The sequence below is a fragment of the Lepus europaeus genome, chromosome 12 (genome assembly GCF_033115175.1).
Source record: "Lepus europaeus isolate LE1 chromosome 12, mLepTim1.pri, whole genome shotgun sequence".
Taxonomy (NCBI): domain Eukaryota; kingdom Metazoa; phylum Chordata; class Mammalia; order Lagomorpha; family Leporidae; genus Lepus; species Lepus europaeus.
The window spans coordinates 53947943-53973948 of NC_084838.1; the positions used below are offsets into that span (position 1 = coordinate 53947943).

General features: G+C 39.7%; 1 long non-coding RNA gene across 3 annotated transcripts; it reads right to left on the bottom strand.

Moving 5' to 3' along the window:
• Nucleotides 1-373: 373 nt before the first annotated feature.
• Nucleotides 374-25930, bottom strand: LOC133771817 (uncharacterized). Of its 3 annotated transcripts, none has more exons than XR_009867636.1 (5): nucleotides 25325-25930; nucleotides 6200-6270; nucleotides 5694-5793; nucleotides 3491-3731; nucleotides 374-910 (listed from the first exon to the last, which is right to left on the bottom strand). It is a non-coding gene; the product is annotated as an uncharacterized LOC133771817 (long non-coding RNA). The 3 variants fall into 3 exon arrangements; XR_009867634.1 differs by having other exon boundaries at nucleotides 3475-3731; XR_009867635.1 differs by lacking the exon at nucleotides 3491-3731 and having other exon boundaries at nucleotides 25325-25924.
• Between the last annotated feature and the right edge of the window lie 76 nt (nucleotides 25931-26006).

A 26006-nucleotide genomic window follows, 5' to 3' on the forward strand; every position in this document is an offset into this window, starting at 1 on the left:
CCACTAACAGAACTGAAACAAAGTGAGACTGAGTAAAAAGGAATGAGTATACTACTTGGGTCAGAAAAACTGGCTCAGAATAAGGACCAGGTCTTGGCAGCCCTTATACCATGTGGCTCAGCAGTCAATCTCTCTAAGACTCAGTTTTCTTCAGTCAAAAACTATACCAATAACATTTACTCTTCATGTTAATTGGGAAGATTAAATGAGACATGGTATATAAAATCACAAAACAAAATGTTAAATACAACATAACCTTAACTCTCCTACCAAAAAATATGCTTAACTTTCTTTACACTTCAGGATAATATTAGTATGTTATTTGCAACTTAGGTTTTAAAAAAAAAAAACAAAACATAATCAATGACCACATATTTATTTAAGAAACAATTACAGATTTGAGAAAGACAATATCCATCCACCATAACCACTAACAGGATGAAGTGATACTAGTTACATGAATAAAATTAATCCATTTCTATTGCTTAGGAACAAAAATATTAGCACCAAAGTAAATTGCCATACCTATAAATTATGTAGCTTAATAAGCAATTTTTTGAATTTCAACTAAAATAGTGTGCCAGGCACTATCTCTACAGATACATACACATAATGTGATGGTTGGTTTTATAGATCAACTTGACTGAGTTAAGGGTTACTCAGATGGCTGATAAACTATTATTTTTTCTCAATTATTACATTAATTTTTTCAATGTCCCAGTAAATACTCAGCCCATCCCTCTTCTGCTGAAAGGGTAATCCAGGCGGATTTGCACTTGATTCGAATGATTGGGCTGTCCCAGGTGTGTCTGCAAGTGTGTTTCCAAAGAAACTGCCACACGGGTTAGTAGGTGGAATAGTGAAGATCTGTCCTCATTGTGGTTGGTCTCCATCTAGTAGGCTACGGGACCTGGAAACAAAGAGAAAAGGCAAATTCTTTCTCTGCCTTCTGAAACATGAATGTCCTTCTGCTTCTGTCCTGGAACATCTGAACTCCAGATTCTCCAACTCTTGGACACCAAGACCTGCAGTAGTCCCTGTACCTACCTCCTAGCTCTTGGGCGTTTGGTCTCCAATTGAGAGTTACACTAATAGTTTCCTTGGTTCTGAGGCCTTTGGACTTGAACTGGTCCACTCCACTGGCTTCCCTGGATCTCTAGCTTGCAAATGGCCTATCTTCCCAGCCATCTTCCTGGCCTCCATGACCCAGAGAGCCAATGTCCTTAAGAAATCTCTTCTCATGTATCTGTATATCCTATCAGGAATATCTCCCTGGAGGACCCTGATTAGAACATTCACCAAAGTATAATTTATTCTTCACCATAATGGTATGAAGTTGGAACCATTCCTTTACAAATGAAGAAAGAAGCCTTGAAAGGGATGATTAACTAACCAAAATTCCTTAGGTACTAACTCCAACTTGCTCATCACACTCATTATTTTTGAAAAGATATTTAACTACGTTTAACAATACAACATTATGGCTTAATTACCACTTTAAAATGTTTTCAGTTCACCACCCATCAGTGTTATCTTCTTTCCTCATACTCTAACACTTGTGATGATTGCAATTCCCAAACACTGGTGTTGTCTGTATTTTTCCATTCACACATAAAGGGTAGATCCATTTAGCACTACCAAGTCCATTCAGAGCTAAGCATACAAAGCCTGAACCCAGCCTCCCAGAATATATTTATAGCTCATGTTTTCACCTTGGCATCCTCACACAGTGTGAAGACATCTCTCAAATCACCAAAGCCAAAGAGATTAAATACTTAAGCACCAAAGATCTTCAATACAGTGTATCTGGGGGATAACTAACAATTTTTCCATATATCTGATACTGAAGGAAACTGTTGACTGAATGTGTTCTCTTTGAGAGAAGAAATCCTTCAGAAGAGCCAAGGTGAGAATGTGAGGCCAGCTTCCTCCCTACTATACCACTGGAAATAGTTTCCTTCTCCCTTTATTACATAAATCTAATCACCCACTCTCACAGCACTCTTCCCTTGGGTCTTCAAACATTCACAGTCTCCCAAGTGTGCAAAAAAGCCTGTCTTGGTAACAATACCCATGATTTTTCTGGGATGGTATTATTTGCCATCTCCAGGGAGTTGTTATGGGATTATCTGTTGACATTCTCAATGGTAGCTGTTTCAAATGCATTAAACAGTATTTCAGGAGTAGCTGCTCCTCATCTGGCATCATGCCAGATAGGGTGGACATGGAGATGCAAAGATTCCTGCTCTCTGAAAGCCTGAAATGGAATGAAGAGGCAGACATATAAGAAGTATCTACAGGTTATAGTAAGTGGAAAACCTGAACAGGGATGAGAATCCTAGGAGAAGGAGCTAGGATAGAGGCAGAGGACAGCAGTGGGGCACCGAACTGTTAAAGAAGGAGGAAATGGCTTACAACTGGCAGAAAAGCCAAAATATAAAGTCTGCAAAGCATGCCCGGCTTGGCTGTGAGTGGAAGGAGAGATAAGGCAACAGCTGGAGCAAAAGACACAGTCCAGGAGGAGGGCTATTAGTTGCATTTTAACATGCCTTGAGGGTGAGAGATTCAATTGCCTTAATATGATGATTGTCCCCTATGGCTGACAGCTGCCGAGGAAAATGTAATGGTGATGGATGGGTATCTGAACAGCTTCATATGTAATTAAATTACATCTGGAAATTGGAGAGGAAAGCATATCCTCTGAACACCGACTGGAATTTTAGTGTAAAAACTACCTGAAGTTCTGTTTGCTTGATGAATACCATATTCTAGAGTTCTGAAGCAATTTATTTCGGCATTTGTGAAATAATTATGTGTGCAAAGGCACTGTTAAATTTTCAGCGTCACCATGAGTTCAAATCCTAACTTCACTGTTTGCTGGAGGTATTCACCCTGGATAACTTAAACTATCTCTATTCCAGTTTCCTCATCTGTAAAAACAAGATGATAATAAATAGTAATCCCTTTGCAGTTTTGCCGGAGAGCAAATGAATTAATTCACATGAAGTGTTTGGAATAGTGACTAGCAATAGTCAAACCTCAATATAGTTAGCTACCATCAGCAATTGTTCTAATTATTAATACCATTATCTGGTCTTGCCTCTATCATTTTTCACAAACATCAGGTCATCTATTTACCCAATTTTACAAAAGAATCAAATTGTCTACCCATGGTAAATGATTTGCTTTGAACACTAGATCAAGCCAGAATGGCAAGACTTCCAAATTTTCATTCATACAAAACCTCTGTTGAACATGAACAAACCTTTACTCCAAAGGTACCACAATTGCAAAACAGTCTGGAATTATTTTTACAGAAGAACTGAAGCAGTAAAAAAAAAAAAAAATTAGGCTCAGGTTTTTCTGTTTATTACAGTTATACTTAATCACAAGGCTTGCAAAAGTTAAAGAAAATCTCATTGGGGAACAAAAAATAACAATAAAAACAATTAAAATGCCAGTGCTGCGGCTCACTAGGTTAATCCTCCACCTGCTGCGCCGGTACCATGGGTTCTAGTCCCAGTTGCTCCTCTTCCAGTCCAACTCTCTGCTGTGCCCGGGAAGGCAGTGGAGGATGGCCCACATCCTTGGGCCCCTGCACCCGCATGGGAGACCCGGAGGAAGCACCTGGCTCCTGGCTTCGGATTGACGCAATGCTGGCCGTAGCGGCCATTTGAGGAGTGAACCAACAGAAGGAAGACCTTTCTCTCTACCTCTCTCTCTGTCTAACTCTGTCAAATAAAAAAAAAGAAAAAGAAAAATTCATAATCTGTAATTAATGGATATTATTCTAAAGAAATAAAGCTAAATATATTTATATATTTATATATGTTATATATAATATATATTATTTATTAAACATCAGAGTGCACCAAATAATTGCAAATTTAAAGAATAAATTTATTTTCCATGCTGTGCATAAATGAAAGTAAGATACAAACAAATAAACTTTCCACAGGTCATATTGAAAAACAAAATAAAGAGATGGAATGAAGAGAGACAGGGAAGACATTCACTTAGAAAGAAGTCCTAAGCAAAATACAGTCAATAACAGTAATTCATATTAATAAATACTAAGTTCTTCCAACTTCAGAAACTTAAGGTCATCAGTATAAATAGCATAATATAGCAAGTTTTATTTACAACTACGACTAGTTCTTTTTTTTTCTTCTTTTTAAGTCTTATTTATTCATTTGAAAGGCAGAGTTAGAGAGAGACAAAAGCAGAGAGAAAGAGAGAGGGAGGCCTTTCATCCACTGGTTCATTCCCCCAAATGGCCGCAAGGGCCAGACCTGGGCCAATCCAAAGCTGGTAGCCAAAAGCTTCTTCTGGATCTCCCAAACAGGTGCAGAGGCCCAAACATTTGGGCCATCTTCTTCTGCTTTCCCAGGCCATAGAAGAGAGCTGGATCAGAAGTGGAGCAGCCGGGACTTGAATCGGCATCCACATGGGATGCTGGCACTGCAGGCGGCAGCTTTTTCTGCTACACCAGAGCGCCAGACCCAACTGTGACTAGTTCTTGATAGAGGATTTAACTGCATTTGATATTATATTTTATAACAATTTCTAGATATTTGCTTTAAGATTCCTATGATTGCATTTTAACAGTCAATTATGTAGAAAATAAAATTCACCTGTAAAACTAATTTTGATTGCAGACATGATGGGAATAATTAACAACCCACCATAAATAATTCTAAAATTTAATAAAATAGGTGAGTCATCTGTTTTCAGGCACTGGGCAAGAGGTTGATGTTGCTATGATTCCTGAGGAGACTATGTAAGGTAAGCTACACATTTGCACTAGATGAGGGCATTCTCCAAATTGTTGGTCAGGAAAGCAAATCCTAAGCAGAGGGCAACAGTCTTGCCAAAGCAGATTTTTACTTAAAAAATAATAGGAACCTAATCCATAAATATATTTTAAAAAAGAGGGGAGGTTCCAAGGTGGCAAAATAGCATCAGGGAGGTCTGATTTAGGGTTGGCGAAATTAATATTTAAAAAGTGGAGGAAGTTCACTCTCAGGGTAAAGCTGCAGGGGAAACTGCAGTGGGAAATCCTGCAAAAGCAATAGAAACAACCCCGACCTGTGCAGAAAGTGCAAACACGCAGCAAGTTGCAACGAGACAATGAAAGACCCAGTAGCTTGGATCCAGGGAAGAAAGCACCTGCCCTGGCAAACCAGGTGAGGTAGGACTGCACGGGCCCACGACACTGTTGATTCAACAGGACTGAGATCTTAGTGAACTGCACCTTTTTGAGTCTAGCCCAGATCCCTCAAGTCAGCGGGTGACTGCTCACCCAAAGATGGGGGGGGGGGGAGGGAGAAGCGGAGCATCTCTCTCTCTCCCTTTCTCTCTGCTGCAACAGTGACCTGCAACTGATGGTGAGAGGACTGGCACCATTTTTGGACACAAGAAGTAGCAACTGTTCCAGCTCCTGTGTGGGCATCCAGCAATTATTGGGGTCATCCTCCACCCAGTCTGAGAGGGGCAGCCACAACAGTTCAAGAGCAACTGACAGTCTCTACCACACCAGCTACCCCCACCTGGCAAAGGGAGAAGAGGGGGAGCCATCCCTAAAGAAGGAAAGTGCTATCCACGGGACTCTCCTACACACACATGGCACAAATGTGAAGCGAGCCGGCTGCAACTGGCAGATATTCTGCACACCTGTGATCCAGATAGCTTACCAGAGAGAAAAACCCACATTGAAGCTGGTTGGAAGGACTGGACTCGATCCAGCGGGCTGGAGCACACACGGACAGCAACTCTGGGAACACCTCAGTCTCCCTGCAGACAGGATGGGTTAGTGGAGTGGAGTGGCCCCAGCGGTATTCTTTGACCCTGAGAGCGCTGGAAGCTGAGGCTGAGAAAACACTATGACTGTGTGAGAGGATACAGGGTGTAGCTGGATTCTGGGCAATTCCAGAGTGCTGCTGCACACTTTCAGAGCTCTTCAGTTGCCAAGAGCAGCTCATAGCAGCGGGAATTGTGCTCACAGGAAGGACTGGTCATATCATTTGTGTGGTGCATACAATGGTGTGGATGAGTGTTGAATGCACTGAGGGCTAACACCTAGGTATTCCCCAGCTTGGAGGAGAAGGGGTGGTCGACAACAGAGTTGATCATTCTTCTCCATCCAGTTAACCAGAAGATAGCTACCACGCCCAAACTGGATGTTAACCTGAATACTCACCCCATCCTGGAGCACTGACCAGAGCTCAAGACCTTTTGGTATTCACTGAGAGTGTAGACATTCCACTAAGCCTAAGAGGCATAGATCAAAATAAAAGCCATCAGAGGAAAAATGAAACAAAACAAAACAAGGAAACATTTTACAAATACCTAAAACTAAATGCAGAAATTCAAGAAACAAAAATAAGGAAGACACTATGACTCACCAAAAGAACAAAACACATTTCAAAATTAGAATGTGAGGGGCCGGCGCTGTGTCACAGTGGTTTGAAGCCCTGGCCTGAAGTGCCGGCATCCTATATGGGCGCCGGCTCTAGTCCCAGCTGCTCCACTTCCAATCCAGCTCTCTGCTATGGCCTGGGAAAGCAGTAGAAGATGGCCCAAATCCTTGGGCCCCTGCACCCGCATGGGAGACATGGAAGAAGCTCCTAGCTCCTGGCTTTGGATCAGCACAGCTCTGGCTGCTGCTGCCAATTGGGGGATGAACCATCGGATGGAAGATCTCTCTCTCTCTCTCTCTCTCTCTCTCTCTCTGCCTTTCCTCTCTCTGTGTAACTCTGACTTTCAAATAAATAAATAAATCTTTAAAAAAAAGCAAAATTAGAATGTGAGATGAGGAAATTAGGATGATAGATTGAGGAAATGCCAGAAACAGAATTCAAAAAATTAATCATAAGATTACTCAAAAGCAATCAGAATCAAATCCACAAAATAAGAAAACCTCCATATGATATGAATAAAAATTTTTCCCATGAAATTGAGATGTTAAAGAGAAATAAAAAATAAATATTAAAAATGAAAGATTCAATAGATCAAATAAAAATGCAATGGAAAGCCTTAGCAACAGATTTGGGGAGGCAGAAGAAAGAATATCCGAGATAGAAGACAAACCTCCGGAAATTATACAGTCAGACCAAAAACAAGAAGAAATTAGAAAACTTAAAAACAATGTTGGAGATATATTGTATACTATCAAACAACCCAACATATGGGTCTTAGGAGTTCCTGAAGGTGTGGAAAGAAAGAAGAGACTGGAAGGCCTACTTAGTGAAATAATTACAGAAAATATTCCTAGCTTGAAGAAAGGAACATCAAAGTACAGGAAGCACATAGAACTCCTAACAGATATGACCAGAAAAGATCTTTACCACAACACATTGTAGTCAAACTTTCCACAGTAAATCATAAAAAAAAAGATTCTAAAATGTTTAGGAGGAAAATGTCAAATTACTTTCAGAGGATCTCCAATTAAACTCACAGGTGACTTCTCATTAGAAAGCCTACAGGTTAGAAGACAATGGCAAGATATATTCCAAATCTTAAGAGAAAAAAAAGTCAATGAAGAATAATGTACTTGCTGCAAAGCTCTCATTTATGAATAAAGGTGAAATAAAGACCTTCCATAACAAACAAAAATTCAAAGAATTTGTCACCACTCATCCAGCCTTATAGAAGAAGCTAAAGGATATGCTACACAGAGAAACACAGAAAGAAAGTCATCATCATGGAATAATGTGAAGGCAGAAAATCCCCCAGTAAAAATACAAAAGAAATCCAAAATAAATGATAGGAATACTTACAGAAAAATGACAGGGCCAACGAGTTACTTATCAACAGTCATCTTGAGTGTAAATGGCCTCAACTTTCCAGTTAAAAGATAGACTGGTGGGATGGATTAAAAAATAAGACTCATCTATTTGCTACCTACAAGAAACATACCTCACCAACATGGATTGGAAGAATCAACAGCTTCAAAATGTCCATACTACTGAAAGCAATTTATAAATTCAATGTGATCCCAATCAAAATGCCAAAAACATTCTTCTCAGATATAAAAAAAAAAGATGCTAAAATCTATATGGAAAAAAAGAGACTCTGAATAGCTAAAGTAATCTTAAACAATAAAAACAAAGCTGGAGGCATCACAATACCAGATCTCAAGACATACTACAGGGCAGTTATAATCAGAACAGCCTGGTACTGGCACAAAAACAGACATGTAGACCAATGGAACAAAATAGAAACTCTAGAAATTGATCCACACATCCACAGCCAACTTATATTTGACAAAGGAGCAAAAATCAACCCCTGGAGCCAAGGCAGTCTCTTCAACAAATGGTGCTGAGAGAACTAGAACTGAACTCCACATGCAGAAGTGTGAAACAAGACCCCTATCTTACATCTTACATAAAAAACCACTCAAATTGGTCCAGAGATCTAAGTTTATGATATGATACCATCAAATTATTAGACAACATTTGGGAAGTCTACAAGACACTGGCATAGGGAAAGACTTCTTGGAAAAGACCCCAGAAGCACAGGCAATCAAAGCTAAAATTAATAAGTGGAATTACATCAAACTGAAAAGCTTCTGCACTGCAAAAGAAACAATCAGCAAAGTGAAGAGACAACCAACAGAATGGGAGAAAATATTTGCAAACCATGAAACTGACAAAGGATTAACTTCCAGAATGTATAAAAAGCTCAAGAAACTAAACAAGAACAAAACAAAAACCTAGTCAAGAAATGGGCAAAGGATCTGAACAGACATTTTTGAAGAGAGGAAATTGAAATGGCCAATAAACACATGAAAAAATGCTCAGGATTGCTAACCACTGAGGAAATGCAAATCAAAACCACAATGAAGTTTCATCTCACCCCCAGTAGAATGGGTCTTATACAGAAATCAACAAATAGCAAATGCTGGTGAGGATGTAGGGAGAAGGGTACCTTAATCCATTGTTGGGAATGTAAACTGGTACAGCCACTGTGGAAGATATATAGAGATATCTCAGAAAGCTGAATGTAGACCTACCATATTTTTTTACCATTTATGATATATTTATTATTTTTCTGATCAAAGTGCAATGATTTTTAAATTTTCTTAAATAACTATGAAAAAAGTATTCAAGAAAATAAAATACAAATGGGAACTTTAACCATTAAATTACTTCTTCTAATTTACCTATCCCTACATTTAGTATAGATAACAAACAAAAACTTTGAAGTGTTAACTAAAATGAGAACTGAATTGTTTTAGCATAAATCTAACACATGTGTGTCAAGGTTCCACCACTGGGAATTTTATCATGCTCCATACAATCATGAACATCACATCACAGAGCACAAGGAACACAAGCCATTAGAAGCCGTCCTTGCCCCATATCCTCAGATTATATCAGAATAAAGCTGATAGTTCTGCCAGGCTCTGAACCCTCAGGACCCCCAACCCAACTCTTGGAAGCAAAGAGTGTACTCTGTCATACAACTTTGTACAAATTATAATAAAACAAAGCCTAAACTTTATTACCCTTCTATAGCAAATGGTCAGTTATTTGCTAAATACTAAAACATTGGTAGTAATCCATTTTATGAGTTTGTTTACCAAGCACATTGTACAAGGACTGACTACACAAAGAGTTCCTTTGAAATTTGGTCCACAAATTCACTTAACAGATTGGAACTTTAAAACCTGCAAGAAAACAGGAAGTGGGAGTCCCTAACCCTAACATGTTGTAATTACTAAACATGCATATTTTAAAAGTCTTGCTAATAGAAGGCACAGACTATAAAAGGTATTTTTTTAAATTAAAACAAAGGACTAGCTGATACCCTTCTTTGTTTTGTGAGCACCATAACTAAGATTAAGTTAAACCTGAATTCACTGTCTAGTCCTGTGACCAAAATAAATAACCTTTAAAGAATTTAATATGTCTTTAACTAAATACTTTCCAGCCACTATCTGAGATGTAATTTTAAAAGATTAAAATTGCCTTCAAAAGGGTTTGTGATAGCAGCTATCAAAGCAATATTCAAGCATGATGTCAAGGAGGACTTTAAGTTTAGAGTTAGCTTTCTTTGTCAAAAATTTTCACAACTTCATCAAAAACTTCATCAACAGATTTAGAAGTATGTATCTAAAGCCATCCAACTCCTGGGAATTTATCCAAAGAAAATGAAATCAGCAAATGAAAGAGTGTTTTGTACCACAATGTTCATTTCAGCTCAATTTACAACAGCTAAGATACAGAATAAACCCAGCCATCCATCAACTGAAGACTGGAAAAAGAAATTATGGTATATATACATTATGGAATACTACATAGCAGTAAAAAGAAATGAAATCATGTCATTTGCAATGTCATGGATGCAACTGGAAACCATTATACTTAGTGAAATAAGACAGTCACAAAAAGACAAATACCATATGGTCTCTCTTATCTGTGGTTACCTATAGAGTACTTAAAATGTAATCTATAGGAGCAAAACTGACATTTTGGGATGTGATTTTGAACAGCTCTTGCCTTGACTATCGAAGAATCATGCTTTTCTTGTTTATTTATTTGGTTTTGTTCTTTTTTTTCATACTAATTGGTGAACTCTACTTAGTGTAGGGGTAAAAAAAATCTTATGAGTATAAAAATTAACTGAAAATTGATCTCTATAAAAATAAGAAGGGGAAAGGAAGAGGGAGGAGGAAGAAAGGCTGGAATATAGGTGGGAGGGAGGTAGGGAGGAAAGAATCATCATTTTCCCAAATTTGTATGTATTAAATGCATGAAGTTGTATTCCTTAAACAAAATAAAAATTTAAATAAATAAATAAAAAGAAATATAACATGACTTAGCATGGAGTTCATCCCAGTAATGCCAGGTGGGGTCACCACATTAACAAATATGATCTCAACTGATGCAGAAAAGTCTTCTACAAAATTCCACAGATGTTCATGACCAAAAACAAAAAACTACCAGGAAATTTAAGAATAAAAGAATATTTCCTGAATCTGACAGAGTATATGCAAATACCTACTTCTAACTTCATATTCAATGAAAAAAAAAAACTACATGATTTCCTCCCTAAGAACAAAAATAAGGTAAGAATGTCTATTCTTATCATGTCCATTCAACATATGAGAGTATTTTTTAAGGCTATGGATAATGGAATTAAAAGATGTTTATACTAGTGCAAAAATATTTAGAAAGCTCTGCATAATTTTTTCACAAAATATACTTCTGTGAGCTTTTTCAATATCACTCAAATTACCTTGAGGAGGCAAGCATTTCCTTTGCCATTTTTTTAAAAAAGATTTATTTATTTATTTATTTATTTGAAGGGGACAGTGACAGAAAGATATCTTCTATCCACTGGTTTACTCCCCAAATGGCAACAATGGCTGGAGCTTGGTCAAGCCAAAGGCAGGAGGCATCAAGGTCTCCCACATGGATGGCATGGGCCCAAGCAATTGGGCCATCTTCCACTGCTTCCCCAGGTGCATTAACAGGGACCTGGATTGGAAGTAGAGCAGCCTTAATTGAATCTTCCCTGTGATATGGGATGCCGGCATTGGAGGAGCAGTTTAGCTTGCTGCACTGCAATGCCAGCCTCAAGGTAATGAGTTCTTAGAAATTAACACAGAAAATGCTAACCATAAGGAAAAATAATCATAAATTTGACTTTATAAAATTAAAATTTCCTGTAATCAAAGCACACCATTAAGAAAATGAATATTTACAGATTAAAAGAAGATACAAAATTCATATTTGATAATGTCCTTGTATCTACAACATACAGATTTTTACAGTTCAATAATAAAAAGGCAAACAATTCTATAAAAATGGATAAAACACTATACATTACAAAGGAGATGTATAAATGGTTAATAAATATGTGCTTAACCTCCTAAGTCATCCCGCAGAAAATGAAAATTAAAACCAAAATGATATGCCGTTATGCAACCTTGGTATGGCTGAAATTAAAAATGCTGAATACACCAAATATTGACAAATGAACTCTCATTATTTATTGGGTATGTAAAATTATATAATTGTTTGGGAAAACTATCAGGCAGCTTCTTATAATCTGAATACATATTTATTCGATGACCCAACAATTCCATCCCTAGGCATTTACTTTTAAAAAATTGAAAACAAATGTCCACATGTAGAACATATGAAAGTAGATGTATAGTAATGTTAGTTTTCTTCATAACATTCCAAAATTTGAAATAATCCAAAAGCTTATCAACAAGAGAATGGATAAACAAATTGGATTACAGTGATAAAATGAAGTACTATTCAACAATAAAATAAATGAACCATTAATATAAGAAGTAGCTTGGGTGAATCTTCTGAGGAGAAGAAGCCAGATATAAATGAGTGCATGCTTATTTAATGATTCCAACTATAAATTCTGGAACAGACAAAGCAAATCTGTGGCGATAAAAATGAGAAGTTGATGTAACAAAACAAACACTTAAGAGATGGGCCAAGGACCTAAATAGACATTTTTCAAAAGAGGAAATCCAAATAGCTAACAGACACACGAAAAAATGTTCAGGATCACTAGCAATCAGGGAAATGCAAATCAAAACCACAGTGAGGTTTCACCTCACCCCGGTTAGAATGGCTCACATACAGAAATCTACCAACAACAGATACTGGAGAGGATGTGGGGGAAAAGGGACACTAACCCACTGTTGGTGGGAATGCAAACTGGTAAAGCTACTATGGAAGACAGTTTGGAGATTCCTCAGGAACCTGAATATAATCCTACCATACAACCCAGCCATCCCACTCCTTGGAATTTACCCAAAGGAAATTAAATTGGCAAGCAAAAGAGCTGTCTGCACCTCAATGTTTGTTGCAGCTCAATTCACAATAGCTAAGACCTGGAATCAACCTAAATGCCCATAAACAGTAGACTGGATAAAGAAATTATGGGATATGTACTCTATAGAATACTATACAGCAGTAAAAAAAATGAAATCCGGTCATTTGCAACAAAATGGAGGAATCTAGAAAACATCATGCTGAGTGAAATAAGCCAGTCCCAAAGGGACAAATATCATATGTTCTCCATGATCGATGACAAATAACTGAGCACCTAAAAGGAAACTTGTTGAAGTGAAATGGATCATGAGAAACAATGACTTGATCAGCCCGTATCCTGACTGTTGATGAACAACTTACTACTTTATTCCTTTTAGTATTTTTTTATTCTACTTAATACCATTGGTTGAACTCTTTAACAGACAATTATTCTTAGGTGTTTAAATTTAACTGAAAAGTGATCCCCGTTAAATATAAGAGTGGGAGTTTAGATTTTTTTTTTCTCATGTGGGATCTATCCTTAATGTGTTGTCCAATGTGAAGTAATGCTATAACTAGTACTGAAACAGTATTTTACACTTTGTGTTTCTGTGCAGGTGCAAACTGATGAAATCTTTACTTAGTATATACTGAATCGATCTTCTGTATATAAAGATAATTGAAAATGAAATGAAAAAAAAACCTTGGTTTTAAATTGGAAATTGCATAGAAAATTAATCAATTTTTTAAAAATATCATGTAGGATCTCTGTCCTTAATGTGCTGTACATTGTGATTTAATGCTATAACTAGTACTCCAACAGTATTTTTCACTTTGTGTTACTATGTGAGGGCAAACTGTTGAAATCTTTACTTAATATATACTGAACTGATCTTCTGTATATAAGGAGAATTGAAAATGAATCTTGATGTGAATGGAAGGGGAGTGGGAGCAGGAAAGGGGAGGGTGGCGGGTGGGAGGGAAGTTATGCGGGGGGGGGGAGCCATTGTAATCCATAAACTGTACTTTGGAAATTTATATTCATTAAATAAAAGTTTAAAAAATAAATAAATAAAAATAAGAGTGGGAATAAGAGAGGGAAGAGATGTACAGTTTGGGACATGCTCAATGACTTACCCCTAATGGTAATGTTAGAAATGTGCCAGGGAATTGCAATTCAATCCCATCAAGGTGGCAGGTACCAGTGCCACCTCACTAGTCAAAGTGATCAGTTTCAGTTCATAACTGATCATAATGATAGGATTAAGAGTCAAAGGGATCACATAAACAAGACTAGTGTCTGCTAATACTAACTGATAGAATTAAAAAGGAGAGACCATCCAACATGGGAAGCGAAATACATAGCAGACTCATAGAATGGCAGATGTCCTAAACAGCACTCTGGCCTCAGAATCAGCCCTTGAGGCATTCAGATCTGGCTAAAAAGCCCATGTGAGTATTTCAGGCATGGAAAGCCAAGACATTGTGGCAAAAAAAAAAAATGACCTAAATGAAAGAACTCTATGAGTGAGATCCCAGTGGAAAGAACGGGCCATCAAAGAAGGAGGTATCTTTCTCTGAAGGGAGGAGAGAACTTCTCTTTGACTATGGCTTGTCAAAATAAGATAGGAGTTGGCGAACTCAAGAGACTTCCATAGCCTTGGCAGCTCATGACAAGAGCCTCGGGTGATTACTGCTGTCATAAATAAGAGTGTCAATTGTTAAGTCAACAACAGGATCACTGTGCCCTTACTCCCCCTTAATGTGTTGTACTATGTGAAGTAACAGTATAACTAGTACTCAAACAGTACTTTATACTTTGTGTTTCTGTGTGGGTGCAAACTGTTGAAATCTTTACTTAGTATATTCTAAATTGATCTTCTGTATATAAAGATAATTGAAAATGAATCTTGATGTGAATGGGATGGGAGAGGGAGTGGGAGATGGGATGGTTGTGGGTGGGAGGGAGGTTATGGGGGGAAAAGCCACTGTAATCCAAAAGTTGTAGTTTGGAAATTTATATTTGTTAAATAAAAGTTAAAAAAAAAGAGTTGATGTAGTAAGAGAACAAATAAAGGCAGGAATAGATTAACAGGAAAGACATGAGAAAATTTTCTGAGGTCATAGAAATATTCTATATATTCATGACGTGTGGGTTATCTTCACATATAATCTCCAAAATTCATTGAATTTTATACTTAATATTTGTGCATTTTGCTGAATGGAAATGATGCTCAGTTTTAAAAGGAGGAACATATTAACCCATATAGGACATCTTATTCCCTGAAGATGCCCTATGTCTACAGTAAATGAAGTCATAATATTCATTTTGTTACTATTGACCAAGTTACAACTGTTTGTATATATTTCTTGTAGTGTCTGAACCATTGTTTTACAATCATGATATCATACATATACTACTTCATGTATTGCTTTTCTCTTATAAGAACACCTTACAAAAGTTAAATCAAAATAATTTACTTGCCTTTAATTCATTTTATGCTTAGTAGCAGAAAGAGCTAGAGCTTTTTAAATTTTTTCCAACCTAATGGATGTAAAATATATCAGTTAGTATATATTTACCTGACTACTAAATAGCTGAGCATCTTTTCTTATAGGAATATTGAATGCCCATTTAGATCATCTCTTCTGTGAGTTGCCTACTCATCTACTTTGTTCATTTTTCTCTGAAGTTTTTGCTTTTTTGTCATTAATTTGTATTGCAAATAATATTTTATGTATACATTACACACTTTTTCCAATCTATTATTTGTCTACTGGATTTGTTATTATCACTTTTTTTTTTTTTTGACAGGCAGAGTGGACAGTAAGAGAGAGAGAGACAGAGAGAAAGGTGTTCCTTTGCCATTGGTTCACCCTCCAACGGCCGCCGCAGCTGGCGTACTGCGGCCGGCGCACCGCGCTGTTCCGATGGCAGGAGCCAGGTGCTTCTCCTGGTCTCCCATGCAGGTGCAGGGCCCAAGCACTTGGGCCATCCTCCACTGCACTCCCGGGTCATAGCAATGAGCTGGCCTGGAAGAGGGGCAACTGGGACAGAATCCGGCTCCCAGACTGGGACTAGAACCCGGTGTGCCGGTGCCGCTAGGCAGAGGATTAGCCTGTTGAGCCACGGCGCCGGCCTGTTATTATCACTTTTAACATAAGTAAATTTTTGTTATCTTATCGTACTTCAGTAGCCCTGCTGACATTTGGGTTGTCCAAATATTCACCTAAATTTTATAAGTTCTTTAATTGCCTTTTTCATTAACACTTCATTCTTTAAATCACTAGAAATTTACTTTTAATGCAACATGCAATGAGATTCTAACTTTACTTTCCTCTAGATAAATGGTGTATGAGCCAATTCTTAAATGGTCCTTTTCTCATTAAATTGAAATTTCACTTCTGTCAAACATGAATTTCCTATAAATACTAATAAAACTCACTTTCACTACTATCTTTATTGTTTTTCCTATTTAATTTGTTAGTGCTTATTGACTCCATGAGGCTGTAATGCATTGTCTTAAGATACTTTTTAAAGATTTATTTTATTTATGTGAAAGGCAGAGTGACAGGGAGAGACAGAGAGAGAAAGAGACTAAGATACTTTTAACCTAAAACTTTTCTTATATTTAATTAACTGGTAAGTAAAATAATTCCCACTATTCTTCTTTTTATTAATTTCTTTACTGTTCTTTGAAATTTATTTCTCTGATAAACTTTAAGATTATTTTATTAAATTTTTAAAACCTTTTTATGATTCTAATTGGAATTACCTTTCATTTATAAGTCTTTTTGGGAAAAAATTGAGTGACATTAAGGATTCATACAAGAATATGGTATATTTTTCATTTGTTTCAATTTTTATATCCTACAATAAAATTCTTAAACCTCATTTTTAAAGAACCTATATCTTTCTTCTTTATTTCTAGATATCTTACAGTTTTGTTATTGTTGGTGAATGGAACTTGTGTTTTCCTGTTAGCTAGCTACAGGATTTATAAAGAAAGCATTTACCATAAGAATGTTTAATTAAGATCATATCAGGAGTTCTTTCTTGACTTAATTCTATTTGTCTTCCATTCAGCACCACACTTGTCCCTCACACTGAAAGGATGCCTGCTGCCTCTTAGGGACTGTGCCAGCACACCTCTGGTTCAGTCCCATCGCTCAGTGCAACAGAACCCACTAGAGAAATCTTCAGCTATATGAAATAAGACTTTTATACCAGCCATATAACACAACTAACCTTCTCCACAATGGTCTTAAAAGTTATGTGTATGGGGCCAGCGCCATGGCTCACTTGGTTAATCCTCCACCTGCAGCACCAGCATCCCATATGGGCACCAGGTTCTAGTCCCGGCTGCTCCTCTTCCAGTTCAGCTCTCTGCTGTGGCTGGGGAGGGCAGTGGAGGATGGCCCAGGTGCTTGGACCCCTGCACCCGCATGGGAGACCAGGAGGAAGCACTTGGCTCCTGACTTCGGATCGGCACAGCCAATTTGGGGAGTGAATCAACGGAAGGAAGACCTTTCTCTTTGCCTCTCTCTCACTGTCTATAACTCTACTTGTAAAATAAATAAATTAATTAAATAAAATATAGGGGCACTGGCCCCTATATTTATAAAAAAAAAAAAAAAACTTATGTGTATGGAGGCCAGTGTAGTGTTGTAATGGATAAAGCCTATGATTGCCTATGATGTTGGCATTCCATTTGGGCATGGGTTTAAGTCCCAGTTGCTCCATTTCTGATCCAGTTTCTTGCTAATGTGCTTGAGAAAGCAGCAGATGACCCAAGTCCTTGGGCCCCTGCACCTATGTGGGAGACCCAGATGAATCTTCAGGCTCCTGGCTTTGGTCTGGCCTAGCCCCAGCCATTGTGGCCATTTGAGGAGTGAACCAGTAGATGAAAGATTTCTCTCTCTCTCTCTCTTTCTCTCTCTCTCTCTCTCTCTCTCTCTCTCTCTCTCCTCCCTCTCTCTGTAACTGTGCCTTTCAAATCAATAAAAATCAATCTTAAAAAAAAATTCCTTTAAAAAAAATTACATCTATGCAGTAAAGATTACTCCTAATGAGCAAATAAGAAACCGCTAGTGTCAAATGATTTTTAAAAAAACCTTAAACAGACTAAATCTCATTGCGTGGATATCCTATACTGAGCAAGCTAAGTAGCCTACTACTGATGTTAAGCAAGGGGAAACTTTCTGTTCCCTTGACACTGATACCTTATGTGTAAAGATGCAATTTAGCTATCTTATCTTCCATTACTGCTACACCTTTCAGAGATTCAATATCTTCCTATCCCCAATACCTTCAGCTGGAGACAAAGGAATCATACTTTTCTGTTGGCACAACAGGCAAATACAAGCACACTTTGCCCATAACATCTCTGCTCCTGCTTTTGTGTAGCCAAAGCCTGTCTAGAAAACCAACCCAATGTCAAAGTTTAGCCTTGACTTTCTGATCCATTGTAGACCTCTCCATTTTTGAATCCATGTCTCTTCCTTGTTTCATCCTCTCAGCCTGAATTCACTCACTTCCTCTTTGATGACTCCTTCTCAATACAGAAAAAGCATTGGATATTTTCTGACTAGAGGTCTAAGATCTTGAATTTCATTTATGATGATGCTTTCTTTGTATACCATGGCTTAACCTTTCTCTAACCTCACCCTTGAAACCCAGTTCTATCTTAAATGGGCTTCTATACAACTTGACTGGCAGCCTTTAGAGCTCCATTTCAAACTGCTGGAGCATGTTTATTGCTGGGCTTACCAGAAGCTTAGCCCCATTATCATTGGGACCATGACAGTTATCTCAGCTCATCCTCACATGGGAGGTAGATTGGGGGCTGTGACAGCATTACAAATTGAACGTTCCTACTCTGAAAATCTCAAATCCAAAATATTACAAACTCTAAAATTTTGTGACACAGTGCCATGAGTGGAAAATTTCACACTTGACTTCATGTCTAAATACAGGCACACTAAAAAATATTATATTATTACCTTAGGTTATGTGTATAAGGGAGCCTGAAAAAGTTTGTGGAAAGTAGCTACTTTTAATAATATTTTCCACAAGCATTAGAAGCTCCTTCATGTGAGGTATATAAGAAACAAATGAATTTTATGTGTAGACTTGGGTCTTATTTTTAAGATATATCTTTATATGTATATATATATGAAAATATTCTAAAATTTGAAAAAAATGAAATCCAAAACACTTATAGGCCCAAGTATTTCAGATAAGGAATACTCAAACTGTACATTCACTTTAAAACTAATGGAGGCTCAGGGAGGCTTTCATATTTGTCCAAAATCACACACAAGTGAAACCTAGACTTGAACCCGGGACTTCTGACTAAAAATCCTTTTTTTTCTTATAACTGTCTCTGAAAACAAGTAAGATACCAATGTTTGGCCTTTTATGAAACTGTAAACTTCTTGAGGATGGAGACTGTCTTTTTGTCTGTAAATTGATTCTTTCCCAAATATCCAATAAAGAGCCCACCTAGCAAAGGCTTTACACAAAATGAGTATTTTTGATAAACAAGAACTCTGTGGAAAGCAAACATAAACAGCAGAGTGAAAATACAAAACCACAGCTGTGAATGAAGAAGTACAAACAATAACAACACTTACAGTTGATAGACTTTCTAAGAACAGCTTTTCAAGAAAGTATGCATTGAAGTGATTGAAACTGGCCATACCGCAAAGTCTAATGTTTGCTTTCTCACCCAGGAAGTCCAAAGCAGCTATGCCTACAAGTGAGTGCCTGAGGAAGAGCACGGAACGCAATAAGAAAAAAAGTGGGAAAACAGTGAGACACTGATAACAGGCACAGCATCTCAGAGAGAGGAGAAAGAGGAACAAAGCCGAACTGATGGTTTCTGAAGCCCCAGCTCCATGGCCAGGGTTTCCCCTGTTGCAAGGGAAATGATGAGCAGGAGCCCATCTGTTTAACCTCTCACCTGGGCCTTCCTCTCTAGAGAGGAATCCAACTACCATGGATGAGCAGCTCAGTGAGGAGTGCTCCCTGAAACACTTGGGGGCCCTCGACTTCAGAAAGGGAACTTGCCCCATTCCTTCCCCCACTCCTCAAAGCAGGGGTTGTTGCAGGGAGACCCATCTTGAGGGAGAAGTCACTCACAAGAAGTCCTTGCCTAGCCTCTTCCCACAGACATTCCTGCTTCCAGGAATGGGTCTAGCAAGACCATGGTGGCCCCAGAGCCCAAGCCCACACAGCACTGCACTGCGGCAGATGGCAGGGGCAGGGCAGATGTGCTAGAGATGCTCTTAGACTCTAGAAATAAGGAGGTCCCCCCATAAGAATTGGGTACCATCCTATTCCTCACTGCCACCTCTCCCTTGACTACTTGAAAAATTGTGGGTCACAGCTGTTTTCCTGTATACCCACCGAACCTGCCCACTGACCCTAGACAGATCTCACAGTGTGGTTGGAGGACACATTATGGAGTGAATCAGTATGCTCAACAGTGAGTGGGTGAAGTGTGCTGACACTCTTAGCTCACTCCAAGCAGTGAATCAGTTGGTTGACTTTGGCACAGTGAAAGCCTGGGACTCTGAACACACTAATCAGCTCCAACATCCCCTCCCACCATTGACAGCAGCCAGAGGCACTCCACAATGCCATCTTGGATGTCACTCCGGACTCTAGCCTGACAGAGGCTGGCGTATGTGACCTTCTCCCCAGCCAGGTACAGCCATCCTTTAGTCTCGAGAGATTTGGGCTTCTTGTGGTGACAGAGTAAAGGAGTGGGAGTGGGATGAGTTCATTCTCAGTCTTTACCTTTCAAGGTATGTCTTTTCATTCCCTAGTGAAGCAATGATTTTAAGACTTTCTCAGGGGTAAAAGGAATTTCTAGCTTCCCCATGACTCTTTTTATGATAGAAAAACTTGGAGAACTATGCATTGTTTTGCTATAAGCCAGAAGGAAGAAAATTTCAGATATGACAATAAGGTAAGACATACCGGATGGCGCCGCCGTAGCTCAATAGGCTAATCCTCCGCCTGCAGCACCGGCACACAGGGTTCTAGTCCTGGTTGGGGTGCCGGATTCAGTCCCGGTTGCCCCTCTTTCAGTCCAGCTCTGCTGTGACCAGGGAGTGCAGTGGAGGATGGCCCAAGTGAGCTGGCCATAGCACGCCGGCCGCAGCGGCCATTGGGGGGTGAACCAATGGAAAAGGAAGACCTTTCTCTCTGTCTCTCTCTCTCTCTCTCGCTGTCCACACTGCCTGTCAAAAAAGAAAAATTAAAAAAAAAAAGACATACCCACATACAGAATTAGTAGAAAAGATTCTGGGTTGGGAGGAAAAAGATTCTTAAAAAGGAAACACAGAAAGGTATAATGTAGAATGGAAGTGGAAAGGGAGCATATAGAAATGAAAGATTTATAACATAAGCCTCTGTTCTCTCTCTCCCAAACCTCTACACCAAAAGCAAGCCACCAAGCAGAGCTGGTTTCTATAAGGAAAGGTGATACCTGGGTTGCAAATATAAGCAAACATTCCCTCCTAGTACTGTAAGCCTGAAAGGGAGAGCATCTATAGCTTCATGTAGTCTTAGCCCTGCTATAAAAAAATCAGGATTTTGTCACAGAAACTTCCTGAGTGACAAATGAGGATTCATGGGTGTAGTATCCTACTCTCTCTGAAAGATGCAGGAAAACCTGCAGGCTCTTAAAGTAGCACCACATTCAGAACAGTACCACATCCAACACAACATGGAAAAGACTGCATAAATAGCTTGGAATAATGTGACTGATTCCCAAAAGCTTGCTCCAGAAGTTTGCAAAAGATCTTCCAAGAAGATGAAGAGATGCAGAGAGGAAGGGAGAGGCAGTAGAGGCTCAGGGATAGAAAAGAAACTTTCAATTCAAGGAGAAAAGGCAGGAGGTGAGGGGATCTACAATCAGTAGCATGTGGCACCAGTTCCCTATCAACAGATTCAGTGGGGACATATCTGGTGTACACATGGCAAAGCCCCTCAACAAGAAGCTATCATGGTCCTTTGGACTTATGTGTACAGATCTGAGACCCAGTTTTCATCTCCTGCAGGTTATGTAAACTTCCCCATACACCAAGGTGCTCAAAGAAACTGGAGAACTCAAAGAAATTGAAGTAGAAAACACTTAATTCCTCTAAATTGGAAAATTTTGTTTTGTATTGTTTTCTTTTGCTAATCAGTGGGATTAATTAGTGGTTTCTTGGATAAGAATAAATCAATTATTCAAAACAAATAATCAAAAACCTCCTGTCTCTGGCTCTCAACTCTAACTGCTGCCAATGTAGACCCTTGGAGGCAGCAGGATGGCTCAAGTAATTGGGTTTCTACCATCCACATGGAAGACCTGAATTGTGTTCCCAGCTCCCAATTTGGGCCCAGCTTAGTGTCTACTGTTGCCAGCATGTGTTAGAAACATCTACTTGCAGTGAATGGAAGTCTGTTTTAACACTTTTTATGTATGAACATTCAGAGTTTTTTGAACCACATTGGCCCCTGACTTCTTTTGTACAAGCGGATAATTGAAAGTCTATTATACATAGTTTAGCAATCCAAACATCATCGATCACTTTGTTTTATTTGGACTAAAAATTGAGTAGAGGAGGTAGGTATTGGGGTGCAGCCTGGTCCCATTTGGTCCCCCAGCATCTCATATTGGAGTGCCTGGGATTGGTTCCCAGCTTTGCTTTTGATCTTGCCTCCTACTAATGTACACCATGGGTGACGTTAGATGATAGTCCCTGCTACCAACATGGAAGACCTGGATGGGGTTCCTAGCTCTTGGCTTCAGCCTGTCCCATCCCCAGCTGTTGATAGCATTTGGGGAGTGAACCAACAAATGGAAGATCTCTCTCTCTTTCTGTCTCTCTCTCTCTCCCCCCTTTCAAATAAATACAAATAATTAAATAAACAAACAAAAAAAAAAAGGAGAGAGGAAAACCCACACCAGGTTTCACCTATTATTTCAGCACACTTAGCTCCCATGCCAGGTGTGTTCTCAACTATATGTTTTCTTTCTTCCCAACAACTGTGTAATTTTGGCAAGAGAAACTTAATTTGAACAAGCTAAAACTTGTCAACTCTCATTGTTAGTAAGAGGCAGAACTCTCTGGGGATCCACAATTGAGTTGAGTAGGCAAGTATCTTAATAGTGATATCCCAAGGTAAATGTCACCAAAGACATCCATTAACCCAGTGTGGCTTCCAGAGGCATGCTCTGGGAAGGCCTTTAAAGAATGAATAGAATTTTAAAAAAAAAAAGATTTATTTACTTATTTGAAAGAATTACTCAGAGAGAGAATGAGAGGCAGTCAGAGAGCGAGAGTAAGAGCGAGAGAGAGGGAGATATCGATGGCTGCAATGGTCGGAGCTGTGCCAATCTGAAGCCAGAAGCCAGGAGCCAGGAGCTTCTTCCAGATCTCCCACACGAATGCAGGGGCCCAAGGACTTTGGACATCTTCTACTGCTTTCCCAGGCCATAGCAGAGAGCTGGATCAGAAGTGGAGCAGCCAGGACTCGAACTAGCACCCAAAGGGGATGCCGGCACTGCAGGAGGCAGCTTTATCCACCACACCACAGTGCCAGCTCCGAATGAATAGGATTTTAACAGGTAAACATTGGACTGTGAAATGGAAGATGGTAGAAAAGAAATTTAAAGTAGGTGGGGAAAGTTTCACAGAGATATGATGTCAGGAGAATGCCTAGGATGACAATGCAATGATAAATTGTGGAATTTCGGTGGGGGGATGAGGGCAGCAGAGGTTATCATGTGACAGGCTTGAAAGCAAGATGAAATATAATTTTAGCAGGCATCTGGGACCCAAAAAAAGGATTTTAACCAGGGAAAATGGCTGGGACAGGACTGATTCTTTAAAAATTACTTCCTCCGGTCCTTAATCTATGGTAGTCTGCATAGGAGGAGACACTGGAAGCAGGTGGGGTGGTGAAGGGTATGTTGGTAATGCAGATAGAACCTGGGGTCTTCCTACACTAGGGCCCTGCCAAAGGAAAGCGGAGACTTTTACTCCCCATCCAAAGTGTTCTGTTGCAGATTCTTTTTATTTGTTCTTTGGATGATAATGTAGAATTGCTTGCTTGATTGAAAGGGTTTTTTTTTTTTTTTTGTTATTGCTGCTGCTGTTGGTTGATTGATTGGCTTGTTCTTTATCTGACAATTAATTGGAAGTTATTTTTGTGCAGCAGAAAGGGTATAACTCAAGTGATGCTCCAGGAAAATCAGTCTAGTGATGTTGTAAACAATGGATCTGAGAAAGACCAGCTATTCTTCAGCCAGGCCTGACTGGTAAGAAATGGGAGCAGAATTCTAGTGATCAGGAGACTTTGAAAGGATGAAATCAATAGAATTTGATTGGACAGGACACTTAATCATGACCTCCTAAACTTTAAAAGTAGATAGCTAGGAAAATGGGGTGTCTCCCTATGGAAAATAAGACAAGACAATGATTTGGAAAGAAAGATCGCTGCTTTATTTTAAATTGGTTGAATTGGAAGTAACGATAGTACTTTCATGAAGAAATAACAAGAAACTGTTCAAAGGCCAGAGCTGGTGCTCATAAAGGAAGTAAGGGTTGGAGATAATATTGTCAAAAATCGACCACGTGGAAATAGAAGCATGTGTGGTGGATGTCTGTGCTGAGGGATAGCATGGTGACAAATGGAAAAAAATGACCAAGGGTAGACTTTTAAGAGTAGGAGAAGGTGATCCATCCAGAGAAGTAGGAAGAACACGAGGCCAAAGTAGGATGTGCAAAATCGCTAACATAATGGAAGGAGAGAAACTGGTAAAATGCAGCAGAGCTGTTGTGGGGGAGCAGGAGGACACAGACAGGGGCTGTGTATAGTGGTAAGGATCCTTTCCTCTGGGCAGTCTTCCTGCACTCTCCCTCCCTCCCTCCCTACTCCAGGTGTCCAGTACTATCACTCTTGCTGCTTGGCCAAAGCAGAGATGGCCTTGATCATGGGTCAGCCACCGCTGTTTGTGTATGGACTTGCTGTTTACATCAAAGGCTCCCTCATCACAAGGACTGTGGAGGGTCTCGTAGCAGAGTGCTCCAGCATGGGGACTGGCCTTGGGAGGGAATAAAACCCTGCCTGGGAAAGCCGTTTCAATCCTGTTGGGGAAGAGAAGGTGCAATGGAATAGGACTATGCTAAGAAATGAAGCACGAGGTATGGGAGAGGGAAACGGCATGGGGAGTTGTGAGCATATTACATGAAGAACAAACAGAAAGAATAAAATGGCTAACTCTAGGGTAAGAGAGGTTTGAATATGTTGTGAAACTGGAGAAAGCCAGCAGGGAGAAAACAAGGAAGATGCAGGAAGAGGCAGAGGTAACAGCAGGTGGAGCAACTTTGAGAGGGGGCTGTGGTAACAGGAAGGGTCCACTTCTGGCAGAGGGCTGGAGGGGGTGAAGGGCGGGGATAAAGAATGCACAGAGAGAAAAGAAGTTAGGGACAAGGAGGAAAAACCGCCAACCTTGAATTCTAATACAGCCACTTACCTGTCCTGTAAACTGCCGAAAGTGCTTCACCAAAAGCCTGGGTGAAATGGGGACCCTCCAGCTCTGTTAACTGGGTGTTATTGTCTCGCTCACTTGTAAGCCCTTCTTGGCTTTCTCTATTTCACTTCTGGCATTACTCTCGCAGGCCAGAGCCTCCTGCAGATGGTCTCTGTCTTGATAGCAAAGTAGGGAGCGGACTGAGTGTGGAGACAGTGATGTCTCGCCCAAGAGATGGCGAAACGGTGTCCGGGAGTGCTGGGGCTAACGGAGTTGACCACAGCGTGAACAACAGCATCTGCTAGAGTCGGCTACAGGGCAGGGATGCCTGACCCTGCAGGAACCTGAAAAGGCTTGGGGGAGGTCTGTGGATGACCCTCGCTCAGGACCATGCTTCCCGGGGGTCTTTGGGGTCGGCGTCCGCGAGGCCTCTGAAGCCGCCCGGACGCGTTCATTTCTACCGGGTTCGCAACTTCTCAGAGCAGGCTTCCGTAACCAGAGTTTGGTAAATCACCCCGCCCCGCGAGCCCGCCGCGCCTCGGCGAGTCTGTCTCCGTGCCGCAGGAATGAACGGCACTTCTCCTACGTCGCTTGCCCAGCGCTCGACCCCGGCTTTTTATTTCTTTTTTTTTTTTTTTTTTTTTTCCTGTTTGAAAACTGCTGTGTGGAGAGGTCCCGCCCTTCC